Raw genomic sequence first — 6,000 nt, 5'->3', positions numbered from 1 at the left:
ATCTGCAATTATTCCCAAAAGAAAATGTAATAAGGTTGAGTGTCCTGTTACTGCTGGGTCCTGAGGAGTGTCTGTGTGCCCTTCACTCTGAAAGAGACTTGCCTCCAGCAAATGCTCATCCATCTGGCTCTTCTTGCTGTGACCGGCCACGGGCATTTTAGGGCATTGCATCTCAGGGCAGGGCAGACGCCCAGCCTGTCTTCTCAGCATTTTGTAAAAGGACAAATATAATCACTGCCGGTCTCCATGGGAGGACGACACACTGCATAGGAACGAACACCAGCAAGTCTGGATCTTTCCCATCCCACACGGCTGCGAACCTATGAACAGAGAGCCTTACACATAGTCGTGCATGTCACGCTGCCCTTACACCGAAACCAGATGGGGGCAGGGAAAAGTCTGAGCAAGCCTTCTAGTGGTCTCAAAACAGAGATGTGCGACATTACCAGATTGGCTCGCATTATACATGTTTATTAGGCGACGTTGCCTGCAGAGGTAATGGAAATCAGTGGGCGGGCCTGGGAAAAGCAGTGCTTCATGTTTGGAAGCAATGGAGAGAACTAATGTTCTGTAACACTCTGCTCTCCAGGGGCTAAGTGGTGTATAATTAAATAATTAATAATAATACATAAAATAAAATAAACTGACATAGGGGTTGGCTAAGAACTGTGCACACGATCACAGAAATAAACCCAGCTCTCTTGATGCCCATCCTGTGTTTAGACCAGAAGACCATTATCCCCTTAACTACCTTCTCCAGCACCGTGGCTGTGTCTCCTAGTCCTTTCTTTCACTGCTTCTATGGCTGTATGCCTTGGGTGACCCTAGGTCCCGTTTTTAAAGGGACAGGCCCGTATTTAAGCCCTGCTGTAGGTGTCCTGACTTTTTCTTAAAAACGGGCAAATTTTCTGTCTCCCTCCCCCCCTCCCCCCCCACTCCACCCCCATCAGTACTGGAGGTTCCCTGCTCACCAGCCACCTGCCCACCAGCAAAGCTACAGTGCACAGGGCCAGATTGCTCCCCCTGCTGGTCTGTCAGTGCAGCCCCCACCGTGTATCAGCTCTCAGCCAGCAGGGCCCTGCCCCCCCTCCTGTTTCCAGCTAGCACTGGCTGTAGGCTGTGAGCTGCAGGGGCTGTGAGGGCAGGCAGTGGTCAGCTGCATGTCAATCTGCTGCCCACCTATCTGCCCTTTACATTCCCCCCATCCTCTCCCTGCTTTACCCCTTCAATCCTTCCCACCCCCACTGCTCCTCCCTCCGGCGGGGCACATCTCACTTCCTGAGCTGTGGGGGGAAACAGCCCCTGGTTAGAGCACTCAGCTCACCAACAGCCTGAATAGCAGGGTCCTTCCTTCCACACTGCCTCTGGCTCGGCCAGTGCCCTAGGAAAGCCCCAGGCCCTGCAGCCTGGGCATTGGCCAGGAGAAGCCAAGCCCTGCATGTGTCAAAGCCTCCCCCAGCGCAGGCACAGGCCAGCTGCTCTGCCCTGCAGTGGGGGAAGGGTTCTGTTTGTGCCCCAACCCTTCAGGCTCCACAGTAGCCCTTCCTCACCCACCGCTAGCCCTGGGTCCTGCTCCAGAGAGCATGGAGCTGCTTTGTCTTCTAGGCATCCTCCCCTGCGGGGCCTCCTTTCTGGATGGGTTCACTTAAGCCCCTGCAGTCAGCTTCCCTAGGCCCTGGTGCACAATTCATCCTTCAGGCTTACCTGCTTCCTGCCAATGCTGTAGCCGGGGGACAGGAGATGGTGGGTTATGTCGGTGGCCAGCAGCAGCCTTGAGATATTATCTGCCTCTTGATACTGTGTGGGCAGGAAGGGGCAAGCTGCATCCAGGCCGGGGGGGCGGGGGGGAGAAAGGGGGAAGGGAGGAGAGGAAAGAGAGAGATGAACTCTGCAAGGACACAGGCCAGTTCATCTCCCTTCCCCATGGCTGGAAGCAGCTCCCATTCCATCCCACCCCAGCTGCACAGTGCCAAAAGGCTGCTGCTGTCCACAGTCTGGTGGGAACCCTGGCAGAAATCTAGGGAGGAGGGCATGTGGCTCTGCATGCCCCCCCACCACACACATGCTGCCTCCGCAAGATGCAGCAGCAGCTACCAGAAGAGGTGGGTTTGTCTCAGGAGCCAAGACAGGCATGGAGGGTGGAGTGTGCCAGCCAGGGAGGGAAGGGCCGTTCAGTCACCACCCCCACGTGAAAGGTGTATGGGAGTGTGAGCATCACCTGTGAACCCTAAAGCCTTACAGATAAAAAGGTAAATAGAATCCAGCTACACAGTATTTCTTTTTAACATGGGCTCAGTCAACTCAGAATACAAGTCACTTTGTCAGGTGTCCTGTATTCAGCATAGGGAAATATGGTCACTTGATCTATGTCTACACTCACGGCTTCTTGCGTGAGAAGCATGCAAATGAGACTAAGCATGGAATATTGCTGAGCCTCATTTGCATACCTAATGAGCCACCATTTTTGCAGAAGAGGCTCTTACGCCAGAAGGAGCTGTCTACACTGCCCCTTCTTACGCAAGAAATAGCCTCTTGCGCAATGCCGTTATTCCTGAAAATAATCAGCGTAGCGGCATTGTGCAAGAGGGTTTTTCTTGCACAAGAAGGGCCAGTGTAGACAGCTCCTTCTGGTGAAAGAGTCTCTTCTGCAAAAATGGCAGCTCATTAGGTATGCAAATGAGGCTCAACGATATTCCACACTTAGCCTCATTTGCATATTTCTCCCGCAAGAAGCTGTGAGTATAGACATAGCCTTCAAAGTAGGAATAAGAGATCCTCCGGAAAAGGGCTTTTTTCCGGAGGATCGGGGCCAGTGTAGACGTTCTTTTCCGGCTTTTCTAAAAGCCGGAAAAGAGCGGCGGACATTTTTATTTAAATGCCGCGGGGGATATTTAAATCCCCCGCGGATTTCCCTATTACGACCTGTGAAATTAGCATGCCCCTTTCGGAAAAGGGGCCAGTGTAGACGAGCCCCAGAAGTTTTGTAAAGGTTGGAACTCTGGCAATTATTAGTGAAAAGTCCCATGCAGTAAGAAGATAGACCTTCATGTCCAGGGTGCAGAGTGTGGAGGTGAAGATCACTGCAAGGACTCAGCTTTTGGTCAAGTGCCCCCACTTTGCAGAGCTAATATGTATTAGGGAGCAATAATAGTCTGTTCAAAAATTAACAGTAATTGTGCCTGCCAAGGACGCTATTTTTGGGGGGTGGGAGGACAGTAGCCGTACACTCCAGGACGCGACTTGCTTTTCATCCCGTTCCCTGGGCTATCAGGGAGTGAGGGGAAAGTACTTGCCTTCTGTGCATGCCTCTCACACCTGGCTGGTGGGCTGAAAACCAACCCACTTCCCAGAGCACGTAGCTGCTACTTTCTCCCTCCCTCACCCCGCCCCAAAATGATGCCCTTGGTGCCTGCCAGCATCTTTCCTCACATGAGCCCCTCACCGTCCATTTGATTTCGATACACAATACGAGAGCCCATGTGCCCTGCCCAGCTATAGAACTCCTGATTATTCTGTAAGCATGCACATTATAATATAGACAGCACCTCTCATCCCTCTTCCAACCAGTGTGCACAATATCTCCAACTGATGATGACCCAGCTGTCATAGCACATGTTTTCTGGGACATGAAAGAAGATAAACGATAGAATTTCCATCCCTAGAGGTTTTTAAATCCCGACTTGACAAAGCCCTGGCTGAGATAATTTAGTTGGGGTTGGTTCTGCTTGGAGCACGTGGTTGGACTCAATGACTCCTGAGGTCTCTTCCAATCCTATGATTCTATAGACTGAACGCTGAAGGGAAACCTCTAAGATATACATTTGTATCAGAAAAGCACCAGCATTTCTGGATCCAGTTTAAAAGGTGACTTGAAAGGGGAATGGATGGGTACATGTAATTTTAGGCAGTGACATCTTAGAATAGTCCCTAGCATTACTTGATTTGTAGAGAGGGGCAGCTTGTACCATGGCTGCTGCCCACATTGCTGACTAAAAAGACTAAGTTATTTGAAAACATAACTACAGGAAATGGGCCCCTGAGAACCTGCCGCTGGCAGGGTGTGACTAGTAGGTCGTGGCTTTGGGAGGCTCAGTACATGGAGCTAATGTAAGTCAGAATAACAAGCATTGAATCAAATCTAAAGACACTCTGGGGGGCAAGTGTACTAGGTTGTGTCCAGTTACTCATGGCTGTATTTAGCCTTGCGTTGTGCTCTGAACACCATTGGGTCTGATTCTCATTTAGACAGAGGCTCCTAGCCTGCACACTGACACGGCAAAGTGGGTGTGGATTACAAGCAAGTGTAAATGTGATCTGCACCCACAGCCAGATGGTTGTAAAGGAGCCTTTGTGTAAATGTGAAGCAGGCTTCTAAATGTGCATAGAGCATCTCTCAGGTGAGACCCCTTTATGTGTGGTACCTTGTGTTCTCTTCTGATATGGATGTGCCTTGAGGGTGAATGTAACACCTCTGAAAGGGGCTGAGGCCTTGTGTATGCACAGCCAGGCATGGCACAAGCAAAGGTACTGCCCATAAATGTGTGCCACCATGACCAGCAGACGACCTTCTCAGGGGAGATAGTGTAACCCTAACACAGGGGTGGGCAATAATTTTGATGGGGGGCCACTCCAAGACTTTGGGAAGTGGTTCAGAGCTGCACTCATCCATATTAATGGAGGAAGTGAGAAGTCTGAGCAGAAGAGAGCTTGGGGTAAGGGATTGGGGTGCAGGAGGGAGAGCGGGGTCTGGGAGGGAGTTTGGGTGAAGGAGGCAGTTGTGACCTGGGACACTGGACTACTACTCACTAGATGATTTAAAAGTAACTTTAAATTCAGAGAAGTGGTTGAGTGGACAAATAAAAGGCAGGGGGTTTCTGACCAGTGGGGAACGTGTAGAAGCTCCTTCACAGGGAGTTTTGAAAAGGAGGCTGTCTTGATGGTTTAGACACGGCCAATCCTGCATTTGGGAGGGGTCTGGACAAGATGAGCCTTGTGGTTCCTTCTCACACTGTGGTTCTAGGAATCTATTTTGAGCCATTACTGCCCTTACATATACTCTCACTTTGCCACACTATACCACCATCCCTATGTGCCTCTGACCTTTATGCTGATCACTTCTAATCTGTCCTGCTGCAGCTACTAAATCTGGTTTATATTTTACCTACTCTAGTGTGTTTTGGCAGAAGAGCTTGGGAACACTTGCTCAGTTTATAAAGGCTTGCCCCACGGAGGGAGTGGTGAACTACTTTCTGAATTTGCCAAAGGAGCTTTGACCAATGTAAAATGGTCCAGTCCTGGCCCGTAGGGCTAGAGCTGGAAGGAATTGGCTGGAACCTCTTTTGCTGGTCCATGAGTAGCTGGTAAGTCATGCATATAACTCAATTGGGTGTGTCCGTGCTTGTGGATGGCTATGTAAGTACAAAGTTTGTAGCTTGACATCAGCATCACAATATGGCACATTTGGCTTGGTAGGCCCACAGTCCAGGCTGTATCCCAAAGACACTGTCTTCCCTGAACCCCGGAGTTCACACTGCAGCACCTTCTGGGATGCCATGGGACATGGGGAACTGTGTGCGCACCCCTGCTCTGCTGCGGCCCCATCGTTGCCCCTTTTGGGAGCACAAGCACTATGGCTGTCTCTTGGCCCTTTACAGGGGATACAGGGAGGCCAGCTGCCTCTTCTCCTTCCCTTACATGCATGCACTGGGCCTTTGGGACTGAAAGTAACCTGAGAAGTAGCAGTGTTATTATATCATTGCAATTTTTGGTGCAAGGGCCCCATCTATCAAAGAGGCAGACAGCTGTCCCCTCACTCCAGCAATGCCGCACTACACTTCGGCAAGGATTAAAAAAACACCAGGGCTATGGCTGCCACCATTCCTGCAGTAGCAATGGCCAGAGGTCCTGGGCCCTTTTGAGTTACTGGGACCCAGGGCAACTGCCCTCTACCTCACCCTGTCAGCATGCCTGTTTGCAAACATACCCAGAGCAACCTGAATT

Source organism: Pelodiscus sinensis, chromosome 13 (genome assembly GCF_052426305.1).
Source record: "Pelodiscus sinensis isolate ZL-2025 chromosome 13, ASM5242630v1, whole genome shotgun sequence".
NCBI classification, from domain to species: Eukaryota; Metazoa; Chordata; order Testudines; family Trionychidae; genus Pelodiscus; species Pelodiscus sinensis.
Note: the sequence above shows the minus strand (reverse complement) of the source record.